A 16,184-nucleotide genomic window follows, 5' to 3' on the forward strand; every position below is an offset into this window, starting at 1 on the left:
AGAGAGACGAACTCTTTATTTTTCCAATGATTAAGGCAATATTTACCAAAGTGTGGTACACATACCACTGATTTCAGGCAATTTATGGACAATTTTCATTTTAACAGTTATTTGAATGTTTATACTTAATATTTATCTTAATGTTTTAGAAAACTAACAATCATATCAAACCTGGGATTTCAGAAATATAATTGCTTAGAATGAAGCTAAATAGTTAAGTTAAAAAAAAGTGTATTTAATTAAAGAAAAAGTAAATATTAATGGTATGCAGGAATGACAAAAATCATGAAGGTGGTATTCAAATGACTAGCATTTGGTAAACACTGGTGCAAATGGAAAAGACTTTGGATATGGGGACTGGTCACTAGGCGGGTTTTCTCCATTATGAGGTAGAGATATTTCATCAGCACATGTTCTGATTCTATGCTCACTTGGCAACTTCCTAATTAATAATTCAACTTCCCCCAAATATTTTGTTACTAAGAAAGGAGGTGGAGTGGAGAAGACATATAAGCCTTATTTGCTCCCCATTATGAATGAATACATTGAGAATCTGGTTTAGATATCAGTCTTGTTTAAATAGTGTTCCTGAAAGGTCCTAATTATAATCAACCAGACCTCCTAGAGGACATAATACATTCAGTAGTCCCTAAGTACTTTTACAAGTATATTTAATGAGACCTAAAAGTAAGTGAAGGATACAAGTCAAGTACTGACTAAGGGGTCTTCTTGGCCCTTCACTGTAAAACAGTGTTTCATCAGTGAATTATGTATGGAGTATGGTAAACAGTCACAAGGAAAGCACAGTACACCAGAGTCTAGCCCTTTCTATTCCCAGCAGATATTAGCTATACCTAACCAAAAAAGCTGACTCTTCTGGGTCCCAAATGGCAAAGGCATTGTGATTTGTGAAAGTCATTACTGTCAATCTTCCTGGGTATAAAAGAGGGAAGTATTTCACCTCAAGAGAAGTAGTGACCACGTCCTGTCAATGAACCTTGACCAGGGATAAACCTCTTTCTACCTATGCTTACTAATATTAAAGAGTTAGAGATTTCAAACAGGGAGGAAGAAATTACTAGCATTTGTCTGAGAAGTCAGTATTGGTAATCTCTAGTTGTCCATTTATTAACTATATGAACTTGGGCAAGTTATTTAATCACTCTGTCTGTAAAATGGGGACAACCAGGGCCACCAGATAGAGTTATGAAGGTTAGGCCCTGCACAAAGGCACCAAGCCAAGAGGCAAGAAGGAGCTGCACTCAGCCTACTCACCACCTACCAAGCCGTGCACCTGCAGAGTGGCATGTATCCACATCAGGTACCAAGTTCTAATTCTCAGAAAGGTTAAATTCCCTCTATTTTACATATTTATAATGGTCTATTTTCCTACTTGGTCCACGACTAATAAAGGGATTTTACTGAAAAATACTCTGAAATCTATGTTTTAGAATTGTAAATTTGTTATATGGTGCTTAGTTAAAAGACTTTATTAATTTACGAACTCACAAGGAGTTACCTATACTTGCTTATTCCACTTCCCCATCTTTCATTCCTGAACCCATTGCAATCTGGCTTTTGCCCCATCGCTTCATTGATATTGGCAAGGTCAATAGCAACACTGACCTCCTTGTATCTGAAACCAGTGGACAGTTTTCAATTCTTAACCTAACAGATATTTTATCAATCCCTGACACTGTTGACTACTTCTTCTTTACAAAAATATTCTCTACATAACTGGACAACCACATGGAAACAGATAAAATTGGACCTGCTCTTCACACCATATAACAAGATAAGAAATTCAAATGTAAAAGCAATAAACCCTTTCAAATACTAGAAGAAAACATTAGTGAATTCCTCTATACTTGGAAAACCATTCTATCTACAATTCAAAATCTAGAAGTAATAATTTTATATAGTGTGACTACATAAATATTAAAAATAAAACTTTGCATGACAAAAAAATAAATAGCAAAGGCAAAAGACACATGACAAACTAGGAAGAATTATTTCCAACATAATCCAGAAAAAGAATTAATATCTATAATACAAAGAGATGCTGGGGCATCTGCGTGGCTCAGTCAGTTAACCATCTGCCCAATTTGGGGCTCCCTAGTCCGCAGGAAGTCTGCTTTTCCCTCTCCCTCTGCCTGCTGCTCCCCCTGCTTGTGCACTCGCTCTCTCGCTCTCTGCCAAATAAATAAATAATATCTTCTAAAAACAACAAAATGGCTTAAAAAATAGAGAGATGCTTGATTTCTTTCAAGAACAATGCAAATTAAAACTACACTGAAATATAATTTTTCACTTATTAAAATGGCAAATGTTTGCAAATGTACTCTATTTAATTAATCGAACCCAAGGAGAGGGTCATGGAAACCTCTGATCTATACACCCAGTTGGTCAGAAGCACAAGGGACAATCTGGACTTTCAAGGGGTGTCTGACTGGGTGGGGCGTTGGAATTCATGTAGGACTGAGACTTTAACGTGTGGATCTGGAACTATCTCCAGGTAGACAGTATCAGAATTCAGGTAAATTGTAGAACACCCAGTTGGTGTCGAAGAATTACTTGATGGTATGGGAAACCCTTCTCCCATGTTGCACTTAATATTAGAATCTCTAGCACCAGTTAATATCATGTGCCTCATGATATGATGCAGTGAGAAAGACTCTACAATACTCATGTATTAATCCTACCAAAAATGCATAATGAATCTAATCACAAGGTAAAATTAGGTAAATGCAAATTGCGGGACATTCTACTAAATGGCCTATACTCTTCAAAAACATCAATGTCATGGGGTGCCTGGGTGGCTCAGTCTGTTAAGCGTCTATCTTCAGTCAGGTCATGATCCCGGAGTGCTGGGATTGAGTTCCACGGCAGGCGCCCGCTCAGCAGGCAGTCTGCTTCTCCCTCTGACCTTCCCCCTCTCGTGCTTTCTTTCTCTCACTCTCTCTCTCAGATAAATAAATAAAATCTTTAAAAAACAAACAAACAAAAAATGTCAATGTCATGAAAGAGAATGAAAGTCTTCAGGAGCCATTCCAGAATAAAGGAGCCTCGGGATACATGAAGACTGGAAAAAACCGGCCCAGTATCTGTTTCTATAAATAAATTAGAATACAGCCATTCCACTTGTTTACATATTGTCTATGTTGTCTCCTTTTATGCCATCAAGACAGAATTGAGTAGTTGATGACAGAGACCATATGGCCACAAAACCCAAAATACTTACTACTGGGCCCTTTAAAGAGAAAGTTTGACAATCCTTGTTGTAGAAATAATGGCTAGTGACCTGCAGTTCCCAAACTGTGGAAGTACCACAGGGAACTCACAGGGACCCCCAGAGTACGATTATTTTTTTTTTAAGATTTATTTCTTTATTTTAGACAGAGAGAGAGAGTGCACATGAGCAGGGGGAAGGGGCAGAGAGAGAGACCATCCAAGCAGACTCCTGTTAAGCATGGAGCCTGGGCGCAGGGCTCCATCTCACGAGCCATGAGATCAGAACCTGAGCAGAAACCTAGAGTTGGATCCTTAAGAGACACCACCTGGGTGCCCCAGGGTATTTTAAATTTTTGAGGAAAATACAGTGACATCTGTCAGATACCATGTGAACTACCACATTGAGATAATTCACAATTCCAACATTAGATCAAGTTAATTTTTTTGGATAACATCATATCCGCCAAATTGAGTTTTCAGTGGTTGCTAGGGTCTCAAACAAGTGTGCAAAATCCAATGTGAAGCATGAAACAAGGATAGTGGTATCCCACCTGATTTCAAGGTTTGAGAAGTTAGGCAGTGCCCAATAGATGTACACATCCCATTAGTAAACAACCGTGGCTATTTAAGAATGAAATAAAATATGTTTCTTTCAATTTTAATTCAATATATATTTATATGGCTACTAAGTTGTTAGGAAATAAGTGCATATTAATTTGTTTGGACCTAACTACTTAGTAAACTCAATGACTAATACATTCAACTTTAAATGCTTTCTACAAACACACAGGCCTGGGAAGCTGCCTCAGCCCTGGAGACATTCCAAGGCAGGCAAAATTAAGGCAAGCCCTTGAGCCAAACTTTCAGGGAACCACCAGATAGGTGAAAACGCATAATTACAATTCCTTGAGTATAAGGTCCACATTGTTGCCTCAGGTACCAGCAACCTACACCAGGAACATAAGCTACTGTCTTTAAGGCTGCTACCAACCTGGAGTATAGGAGATGATCACAGTGCTCTCTTGCCAGAATTCAGCATTCTTTTCGTAAGTGTTCCCTGGTTGTTTTACATCTTTTTATTAGATGCCAGAGTTCAAAAAACAAAGTTGATTCCAGCAGTTTTGCCAGTTTATTCATTGCTTTCACGGAGGCAACATTTTGAAATTCCCTACTTTGCCATTTTCACTGTTGTCACTCCATACCACTCACTTTTGTGCTTTTCAGTCTTGCCTAAAATTATTTTCTCAACCTGGAATGCAGAGAAAGAAGAAAATTTTGCTATCACTGAAGTTACCAAAAGAACGTTCTACTTATTTAAAGGTAGGCCAAAGAGTAATTGCAAAAAGTTTTGAATAAGGACACCATTAGCGAAATAACTTTTACCTGTCAAAAAGGCAATATTCATTACATCATCTGCCTGTTGTCAAGCCCTCAATAATAGAGGTAGTGTTTGGTGGTGTTTGAGAACTCAGGCTTTGAAATAAGACCTCAGTTAGAAGTCTGACTCTTCTACCACTTACTAGTCGTTTGGCCTTGGGTAAGTTACTTAAATTCTATAGGACTATTTCCTTATTTGTAAAATGGGGATAATACACATTTCTGGAATCATGGTAGAGACTTAAAGAGGTTTTATATGTAAAATGTTTGGCACTTAATATTAACTATTAAATTTGGATTCGTTAATTTGTGTTCTTTATCCTATAATTGTTGTTTTCTTCTGGTGGTTTTCTTAAAAGAAAAAAAAATGCTACTGGCTTAGGTGTTGCTGTATGCTTTCCAAGGGACTTTGATTGAGCTTTTTACAACAAGCACACTAATTTTACTTAGATTACAAGTTAATTTGGGGTGGCTTTTTAATTTTGGGGAAATTACTAGGGATGTGGAGAATGGGATAAAATACTCCCAAAGCCCCTCTTTTAGCCTAGGGACGAATCCGTCAACGCATTAAAATAGTAAAAGAAAACAAATCAGAACAACCACCACCACAACAACAAAATTAAGTGTCCAGCCAAAAGAGTGAGAGCCCCAACCCAACATTTTTCAAACCAGTTTCCCTTGTCGGAGGGATTCAAGCACTTGACAGTACATAACACTAGCCAGAAGAGCCTGAGAAAAGACAGGTATGGGAGGTGAGCCCTAGATGGAGATGTCACGTAAACACTTTCCTACGTAACCTCCGGAGGTGCGAGGACTGCAGGAGATGGCATTTCTTCTCCTACATGCCTTTGGACCTCAGGCAAGCATCGCGCACACAAGGCGAAACATCAGGGAGCGGAGGTGAGATTTGCGAACCTGGACTGCCCCTCCCTCCAAAACCGGAGGACCGGGCTCTGCGGCGAGAGGGAAGGTTGCTCTCGCAGAGGCCTCTGGGAGTTGTAGTCCCAAGGGGCGGGAGGTTTGACGGCGGCGGCCGGCTTAGCGCGCTCAGAACTCCATCCCCCGCCGGCCCCCGCGGCTTCGGCTGTAGCCTCTTCCTGTTCGGGGGAGGAGAAGCGCTGCTGCGGCAAGTTGAGAGGATTTGGGAAAGGGTCGCCGCCTTCTCGCTGACTTCCCGGAGTCTGAGGTCTTGGCCGACCCAGGTAAGGCTTGTTCCCTGGTCTTGCAAAATCAGCCCTCGGGACAGAGCGGAGGGGACAAAGGGAAGCGGCGGGAACCGCTGAGCTTGCTGTGGAGCCGGCTGTCACCGGGGAAGTTCTTTAGTGAAACGCGTCGGAACAGTTGCCTTTTGGGGGAGTGGTGAGGCCAAAGCCGGGGACTGAGGAGGCCACTACGGAGGTGCGGCGCGCGTTCTCTCTGGGCTCTAGTAACTCCCGCCGGAGCTGAGAGAATTCGAGGGGCTGGAGGGAGTCGGTGCGTGTTTGAGCCTGAGGGTGACAGTAGGTAAACACCGGGGTGAGAAGGAGCAGAATTGGAATTATTGCGAGAATGGGAGAGCCTTCTCTGTCCCGAGTAGGGAAGAGCTGGTGAAAGGAGATCTGGGAGGGAACACCTTTGTGCCTTGAGCTAGGACCCCAGATGGGTCGAGAGCCAAAACACTGAAGTCCTCGCCACACTTTTCCCCGGCTCAAATGTGAGAGCGGGTGTCTTGATAGGTGACTTTACATCTTAGCTGTCTTAGAATACTAGCGCTGGAAGAGGCCTTTGAGAATACTAGTCAAGCACATTCTCATTTTACTGATGAGGAAACTAAGGTCCACCAAGTTGGAGAAACTGCCTCGCGCATGACCAGACAGCCAGTTAATGGCCAACTTGACTAAAACCTAATTTTCATGACTGAAGCAGTTCCGTAGTCTGTTGCTGAGATCAGTAGATCAGCAAACTCCATCCTGCTACTCCTTTTTTTTTTTTTTTTAATGCTTACATATACAAAATAATTGGCAGCTGCTGAAGGGAAAGTTTTTAAACTTCTCAATAGGTCAAAAAAAAGCTTGTCTTGGAGAAAAATCTCTACAAACTTCATAGTAATATAAAAGGTTTGTAGCAAATTAAGATGTGACCTTTCCTTTCCCAATGTATGCCCACTTGAGCTCTGAGAACACTTAGCCTTAGATTGCTTCTCTAAATACTAAATGCTGTATATCTCAGTCATGTAAAAATAGCATGCTAATTGTGATTTTACAAACCCTAAATATTTAGTGTAAAGGGTAAACAGCATTGGAGGATGGGAATACCCACCTGAATTACAAAATAAAATAATAATTTATGGTATTTTTAAGAAGGAGATATGAGCATAAAAGTTAAAAAAAATCATTAAGAGATTAAAAACTTCTGCTGGGCCTGCATTTTATAAACTTAAATTTCAATCCTTCATCGGCATTCTTTCTTTCTTACAGCCTAAACATAACTTGAGAGCATTTAGTGTTCCCATTGCATTGTTTTGGCTGGTGGACTACATTGCCCTCCAGCACTGTCAAATTAACACCTTTTGAAACATTTATTGATCAATTTGGAAGCATATTCCATCAGTCTCATCAGAATTGGAGCATTATAGGTCTTATTGGCTGGCCATTAAATGATTCATAAGGAAGAGGTTGAGGGGAGTTTGTTACCAGACTTTATAGCAGTTACAGACTTATACAGAAGAAAACACATATACATAGCATAACTTTCACCAAGCTGCCTTTTTTATGGTATGGTTCCATTGGCTTTTATATTGGCATAGTACAGAGGGGGGTAAACTATGATCAAATTTTCTACAACCATTGCTGCCAGATGTATTTATTTTTTATAAAGTGTTATTGGAACACAGCCATGCTCACTCATTTATATATTGTCTTATGTGCTAAAGGACAGAGTTGAGTAGCAGCAGAGATCATAAGGCTCACAAAGCCGAAAATATTTATTATCTGGCCCTTTACAGAAAAAAATTTATCAACCCCTGCTCCGGTAAGTTGAATGTAATACAGTATTTGAACCTCTACCACATGCAGAGGTATTAGGTAATACTAATTTTCAGTCTCTGAGGAAGAACTTATAAATACTTGTATGGTGGGTCTGTAATATAATGGACCCTTAACACAAGTTTGAACTGCACAGGTCCACTTATAGGTGAATTTTTTATGGCATAGTACTGTAAATGTATTTTCCTTATGCTTTTCTTAATAACATTTTGTTTTCTCTAGGTTTTAGTGTAAGAATACAGTGTATATAGGGGCACCTGGGTGGCGCAGTCATTAAGTGTCTGCCTTCGGCTCAGGGCGTGATCCCAGCAATCTGGGATCGAGCCCCACATCAGGCTCCTCCACTAGGAGCCTGCTTCTTCCTCTCCCACTCCCCCTGCTTGTGTTCCCTCTCTTGCTGGCTGTCTCTCTCTCTCTCAAATGAATAAATAAAATATTTTTTAAAAAAAAGAATACAGTGTATAATGCATACAATATACAAAATATGTGTTAATCAACTGTATATGCTATCAGTAAGGCTTCCAGTCAAAAGTAGGCTATTAGAAAAGTTTTGGGGGAGTCAAAAGTTACATGTGCATTTTCAGCAGTGGGGTTGAGGAGGTAGGGGTCGGCACCCCTAACTTCTGCTTTGTTCAAGGGTCAGCTCTACATTTCTTAGGGCAGAAATTGACGTGTCCTATTGCAGATGGATGCTAGCATCTCGACTAGATACTATAGATTGGCTTTTGCAAAGAATTGTGAAAGGCCACTTCTGAGCCTAGTGTGGAAAAGAGCTGACATCCTTTGAAATATACTGATACTTACAGTCAATACCTTTTAAGAATAATATCAAGTGGACTTTCTTTGGTTGCTTTCTATGTCCTTTTTATGGAGAAAAGTATTTTTCAGCGCAGGTATCAGCAAGCAGCTTAGTAAACTGTTATTTTCCTATTGAAACTCCATATATTGAGACTGTATATATTGAGACTCCAAAACCAATTTTAAAGTAAGTGGGACTTATTATTAAATGACTTAGCTTTGACATTAATAGTCTTGCTTCTGAGATTTTGTTTTAAAACAAAGAGGATTGAGTGAGCCATTAGAAGTGAATGTATCTGTTTATGTCATCTTGCATGTTTAGCTCCCTGTATCAGTGTTGTCTATGGCAAATTAATGGTATAGGAGGATTTAACATTTTAGTTAATCATTGATGATGTTATTTTGTATTTTTATCTATGTAATATTGGCTATGGAACTCTAATTTGCCCCTTAATCTAATTCATCAAACTTGAGAATATCTTGTAGTTGTACTTATCAAGACTTCCAAAAGGCATTACATTTCCTTCGAAATAGCATTTTTGGGGTATTTGAAGTTCAGGCTAATTGACTCATTGAGGCAACTGAAAATTACCAATTTTCTTACAATTCTTTGTATTTACTTGAATATTACTAAGTCTCTGGAAGGCACTATGGATTTCAGACTCATTTATGGCTATTTAGATCCCTGCGATAGTATCAGTGTTCTTGCTTGTTTGGAATAAAGAGCTAATTTGACAAGGCCACAACATTTCACGTTTGCTCAGAACAAATACACATATGTGATTAAACTGGAACCTTTATGTGAAATCCCGAACACCCCTCACGTTTTCCCTAACTTTGATTATCATTTTTTTGGTAAGGCTGACTGAAATCCAAGGATCCTTCTAGATTTTTCTTGTTCTGGGTTTCCTAACATTTAATCTTAGCAAAAGTATTAATTGCCAGGAGTTAAAAGAATTCTCTCTTCCTAACTCAACTGCATTCTCAGTTTAGTATAGGAACCAATATTGTAGAGAGTATTGGTTAAAAACAGAAGTCTAGGCAGACATCACAGTATACTGAAAGTAACGTTTGGGACCTAAGTATCTTGGTTTCCATCCCAGCTGTGGCTTTATTAGCCAAGTGATACAGGACATGTTACTTATAAGTTTCAATTTCTTTTTTGTAATTCGAAAGTAATACCTCTTTCCCAAATTCTAAGGATTAGTTGCGGTTAAACAACATGTAAAAATTTAGGCCAGTAGTAGGTGTTCAGTAAATAAATGTTGGTTCCAATTCCCACTACTTACTTACTGATTTGTCTTTTTCCCTGAGTTTTTCTCCAGAGTGACTACCCAGTTTTCTTCTTCAGAAATGAATTCTGTTCTTTAGGTCTTTTCTCTGTGACAGTTTAAAAATTCTGTGAAGCTCAACTTCTTTATCTTTCTTCCCTCACCGAGTTTAGTCACTTTATACTAAAGGCATATAGATATATCACCACTAAGTTAAGCCTAGATATAATTTTGCTAAGTACTTTTAAAGAGCCAAACTCATAATAAAATGATAGCTGTGTTTGTTGAACACTCAGTGTGAGTGAGGCACATTATGTACATTATCTCATTAAATCTCAAACCCTGTAAGACTAGTACTTTTATTATTCCCTGAACCAGTGAGTCTTAGGGAATTTAAACCAGTTGCCCAAAATCACATAGGAAATAGCATAGCCAGGATTCAAATCCAGACAGTCTGACAAGAGCTTTCAACTACCACACTCTACTTAATGAACCAGTGTAGGCCAATTAACCATTGTGTATAATTCAAATAAAGGAATACCCTGGCAATACTTTCTGAAGATGATTTTATCAGTTTTCAGAGATTGAAGAGCAATAAGGTTGTGTTTCCTCATCAATATTTAAATTTTTCTCTGATATTTCTTAGCAGTTCTATTGATGATTTTTTTCCCACAGTATAGAAATTTTATTAAGTTTAGTTTTATTAAGTTCAGAAATAATGGCAAACTTCTATACAGAATTTAACAGTGCCTGGCATGTTTCTAAATGTTTACACAAATGAATTTATAGGTTTTTAGAGAATTTTTTATGTGCTTTAGATTTTCTTGAATAAATATTCCCCCAGTTCTTATGTTATTCTTTTTGAAAGCATACTGGCTAAAAATCATCTTTTCAATTCCTAAAATATTTAATTTTTGAAACTGAGAGAATGTTTTAAAAATTCTATAAAGCTAATAACTTGGTTTTTTTTTTTTCCAGGAAGCAATTTAACGCTGAGGCTGAGATTGCATTTGCCATTGGTTTATTTAACATAGGTTCACTGTGGGAATTTCACAAGCCAGAGTATACAGTTTAATGCCTCTTGATAAGCCAATAAAGAAATATTCCAAATCAGTGATAAATTAATCACACTCTTGTTCGAGACAAGGGGAGATCAAAGGAATAAAGTCCAAATTTATTTAAGGTGTACCTTTTTGGAGTTGATACTTGGGAAAGACAGCTTAGCCAGCCAGAGCTAATGTCCAGCTGCCTGTACAAAAGTAAAAGTCTCCTGTTGTTAGAGCATGTTGCTAGGGAGGGTCGTCGCCCTTGTTGATGGGCAAGATGATCTTCCGGGCTGTTGCACGGCTTTTGCCACTGCAGATAAAAGTAGCCTTTGCCTCAGCAGAATCTAATTGCCCCCAGGTCTTTGGGGAGTTATTTTAGATCAGTAGAGTTACCTTTCCCATACCCAACACTCTGATAGTCCTCACAAACTCACTATTTATAGTACAGATATCCCCTTGCCATAGTTGCTTCTTCGCATGTTTTTATTGATAAGCAACTGAACTCCTAAGTTCTTATCAGTGAAAAGAGACGAGATGATAACATCCTAGCACAACTTACTTTGTTCTTGTATCAAAACAATTCTTTTTTTAAACAACTTTTACTTCTAAAACAACTTTTTTTTTGTCTTTTTCATAAACAGATGGATTAAAACAATTCACTTAGGTTGTAAATAAGTAGATTTGAAATCATGTCAAACCAATACACAGCATAACTTCTCTACAATATCTTTATTTCCCAAGTTTTTAATTCCTATGCTATGTCCACCTTAATTTAAAATGTATTTTTCATTGATATTTTATATAGAGTATTTTTACTCTTTATATCCAGGGAACATTTTTTTGCAAGTTAAGTAGTCATTGACAGTTTTAAATTAAGGAAGTTTAATAGGACTATCAATCCTAGTTTTATAATTAATGGTTCAATGTAATCTTGAAAAAATACTCTTTTGGTTTTAAAATTTAAGACTAAATAAGTCAACTGAATTATTAATTAGTTTTATTATGTAGAGGAAGGAACTGAAAGATCAAGTTTGTGTCTTTGCTTCTCAACTAACTCTATTTTTGTGAAATTACTTAACCTTGTCTCAGTTACTTCCATCTTCATGGAAGATTAATAATGATTACCTTTGAATAATGTACACTTTATATTCAGGATCATTTCTGATGCTTCACATCTAAATATGTACAATGCATTTTGTGAATCTGTGTTTTAAAATCAAGTAAACTTTTTACTATAAGAAAAATAAATTTTACACTGATCTGTAGAAAATTAATTTAACATCCTACTAGGTTTTATTATTTAAGTGATTTAAAACAAGTTACCTGACTTCTAGGCTTCCTAAATAATGATATTTTTTTAAGTTTATTGAGGATGGAGACCATGAGTTAAAAAAATATTTTTTTTCTCAGTATTTAGTACATTGTAGAGAGAAGTTGTTGAATGAATATATTGTTCGGGGTTTGCCGTTACTCAGTATTTTAGTTGTCTCATCTTAAAATAGATAATCATTTTTGCTTGTGTACTCTTTATAGAAAGACATAGAAATAAATCCCTTCATGACTGGAGATGGTAGTATTTTGATTTCACTGTTTTTGAAAAGTCAGTATTTCATAAGGTACTTCTTTAACATTATTTGTCTCTAGTGAGACTAATAACTTAATGAGAGCTTTGGCTTAAATGCTGGGCAGGAAAACAGAAGAGGGAAATGGAAGGTAATGACAAAGGAAAGAAAATGCACATATTCTGGGGATAGAATATGTTACCAACATCTAAGTCACTTAATAGTGGCATTTTGACAACTTTTGCCTACCTCTCACCTCCTCATTACTGCAGAATTTTTCACTTAGAGGAAAGAGGAAAACCTCAGGAAGCTGCATATGTAAAGAGAAAACAAAACAAAAGCACAAGTTTTTTCATTTGTTTTCTGAGAGGAATAATAATGCATTTGAACACTTATTTTTATTTCAAAGTACTAAGTATAACATGCATCATTTCACTTAATTTTCAACCACACCAGTGAGGTGGATGCTATTGTTTCAGTTTCACAGATGGGAAAATAGATTCATGGAGTTAAGTGGTTAATCTTCAATTACATAGGTAGTGAGTGGCAGGTAAAGATTGCTGACTCAAAAAGTGTTTTCTTTCTACTCTGTTGTAAATGCTATATTTAGAAAAATAGCAACAGCAGACATAAGACTCTGTTAAACAAATGCAGCACCAATACAACTATACTTGTTAAGGAGTCTGGTAATAAACAGAAAAAGGTGAAAGATAAAAGAGAGACAAAGAGCAAAGAACAGGAAAGAAGCACAGCATAATGGGAAAGAATGTAGTTTCTGAACTTAGACTGCCTGGGTTTGAATTCTAACTATCCCACTTATTAACTTTGTATTTGGTTAACTTCTCTGTGCCTTGTATCCTTATTTATAAAATGGGGATAGTCATAGTAACTTAGAGTTGAGGAATAAAGATAAAGCACTTGCCTTTAAATGTTAAAACTTTTTTCACTTTATGGAGCTTGCTTTGTGTGTGTGTGTGTGTGTGCGCGCGCGCGCTTATGTGCGAAATACAACATCCATTCAGAAAAGTACATAAAACACATATATAATTATAAAGCAAATGGCCATATAACCGGAATCAAGTTGAAAAATACAACATTGCCATCACCTTGTAAGGTCCTCTCCTGTCCCTTCCTATCACAACCACTTATTTCACCTGCGTAGAGCAGGGTTTCTCAACCTCAGAACTATTGACATTTTGGACTGAATAATTCTTTGTTGTAGGAGGCTATCTTGTTTATTGTAGGATATTTAGCAGCATCCCTAGTCTCTACCCATTGGGTCTAGTAGCACTTCTCCCAGTGATAAAAACCAATTGGGTGAGATCAAATGCCTCTCTATACCCCTCTACCACTCTATCTGCTATTTGTACAGAGTAGACAGTAAGCGCATAATGGTAGAAGGAGGGAGCTCCATCAGAAAACTGTTGTAGAAGTCTTGGTAACAAATGATGGTGGCCAGACCCTGGATACACTTGAAGAGAAAGCCAACACTATTTTCCTAATGGATTGAATGGACACTGAGAAAAAGAAGTCATGAATACTTCTAAGGATTTTGGCCTGAATAGCTAGAAGGATGGAGATGCCAGCAATTGAAATCAGGAAAATAGGTAGAGTACTTTTTTGGGAAAAAAATTAAAAGTTCAGTTTTGGACATGTTAGTTGTATAAAATATAAAATATTTTGTATTTTATAATTTTATAATGTATTTTTTATAAATATAAAAATAAAGATCATAAGAATATATACATATATCAAATCATTATATTGTTCATCTAAAATTAATTCAATATTATATGTCAATTGTATTAATAAAAAAAAATGGGGGCACCTGGGTGGCTTAGTTGGTTGAGTGTCAGACTCTTGATTTCAGCTCAGGTCATGACCTCAGGGTCATGAGATTGAGCCCCACATTGGCCTCTGGGCTCAGCAGGGAGTTTACTTGGGATTCTCTCTCTCTCCCTCTCCCCCTGCTTGCACGCTCTCTCTAAATTAATTAATTAATTTATTTATTAATAAAATCTTTTTTAAAAATGTTAAGTAGTCAATTGGATATGCAGGTGTGAAATCCAGGAGAGAAATTTTGGCTAGAAATGTTATTATGGAAGTTGTCGTTGTCTAGATCAATAGAACTTCCTACAACGATGGAAATGTTTTATATCTACACTGTGCAATATGGTACCACTCGCCACATGTAGCTATTGAGCACTTCAAATGTGATTAGTGTGACTCAGGTACTATATTTTTTAAAATTTAATTTATTTAATATATACAGCTACATGTGACTAGTGGCTGCTGTATTATATAATGCAGGTCGTGTTAACTAAAACCATGAGATTGGATAATATTACCCACAAATTGAGGATAGATAGAGAAGAGAACCAAGGCTGAACCTTGAGACTGCAATTTTAAGAATTCCGGGACATAAGAAGTAAACAGTAAATGAGACAAAGAAAGAGGAGAGACCAGTGAGGTATAGAAAAAACCTGGAGCTCTCATAAATCTAGTTTATTAAGAAGGAAAGTGTCCCTCATGGCACTTACTTCTGTTGGAGCAAGTAAGTTAAATACTGAAAAATAACCATTGGTTGTAGGTCATTGGTAATCTAACAAGAGCACTTTCTGTGTAGTGATGGGGAAGATAGCCTGATTAGCATGGTTTCAAGAAAGAATGGGAGGATCTTATCTATTTTATGCTTTCTATTTGTCCTACCTTTTTTATGTTTTTTTCCTTTCTTGCTTTTGTTTAGGTCTGCAATTTTTTTTTTATCATTCTCTTTTCCTACTCTACTAGATTTTAAGTTACATACTGTTTTCTGTTATGTTAATAATTACCTTTAAAATGACAACATGCATTGATTCAAAGTGTAATGTTGATCTGGATAATACGAGGACCTTAGAACACTAATTCCAACACCTTCACTTGACTTTTTTTCCATTTGGTCTGGAATTTTAATTCTTTTTTTCCACTCTATGATAATATTGTTTATTAATTCTCATTGGAATTCATTGAACTTCTTTAATCTATAGATTGTTATCTTTTATGAATTATGGAAAATTCTCAGCCACTGTCTCTTCAGATATTACCTCTGCTAGCTGCTCTCTTTATGGTTGTCCAATTACATACATGTTAGACCTTCTCTTTCTATCTCCCATTTCTCTTAACTTGTCTTCCACATTTTCTGTCTTTTTTTTCCCCTCTCTCTGCCATTCTAGATAGTTTCTTCTGATGTATCTTCTAGTTCATTAGTTTTGAACTTTTAAACCCATCCATCAAGTTTTAAATTTGGGCTGTTTCATTATTGGAGGGGGTTAAAATTCATTCTGGTTCTTGTCAAACATGCTAAGTTACTTTTTGATAATTTCCACTTTGTCTTTGCTTGTTTGTTTTACAGAATACATTTATTGCAATGTGTACTGGGAATCAAATTTGAGGTTGTAAACTAAGCTGGTGGGATGAGCTTCATGTATGCAAAGTGAGATATTAATGTAATTAATATAGTAAATAAAAAAAATTTTAAAGATTTATTTATTTATTTTAGAGAGAGAGTGAGAGAGCATGCAAGCCAGGGGAGGGGTAGAGGGAGAGGGAGAGAGAATCCTCAAGCAGAATCCTGCTGATTGCAGAGCCTGATGCAGGGCTCAATCCTAGGACCCTAAGATCATGACCTGGGCTGAAATCAAGAGTTGGCCACTTAGGGGCACCTGGGTGGTACAGCGGTTAAGCGTCTGCCTTCGGCTCAGGGCATGATCCCGGCGTTATGGGATCGAGCCCCACATCAGGCTCCTCCGCTATGAGCCTGCTTCTTCCTCTCCCACTCCCCCTGCTTGTGTTCCCTCTCTCGCTGGCTGTCTCTATCTCTGTCGAATAAATAAATAA

The 16,184-nt window shown here is 37.3% G+C and overlaps 1 protein-coding gene across 1 annotated transcript in view; it reads left to right on the forward strand.

The window, feature by feature from the left end:
• Positions 1 to 5,682: 5,682 nt before the first annotated feature.
• Positions 5,683 to 16,184, forward strand: part of SLC38A9 (solute carrier family 38 member 9) — a 77,520-nt gene continuing 67,018 nt past the window's right edge. Inside the window, exon 1 of the mRNA XM_045794326.2 lies at positions 5,683 to 5,810. The gene's annotated coding sequence lies outside the window, so the exon portion shown is untranslated. The remainder of the gene's footprint in view (positions 5,811 to 16,184) is intronic.

This window comes from Ursus americanus, chromosome 5 (assembly GCF_024610735.1).
Source record: "Ursus americanus isolate L20-20 chromosome 5, mUrsAme1.1.p, whole genome shotgun sequence".
NCBI lineage: Eukaryota > Metazoa > Chordata > Mammalia > Carnivora > Ursidae > Ursus > Ursus americanus.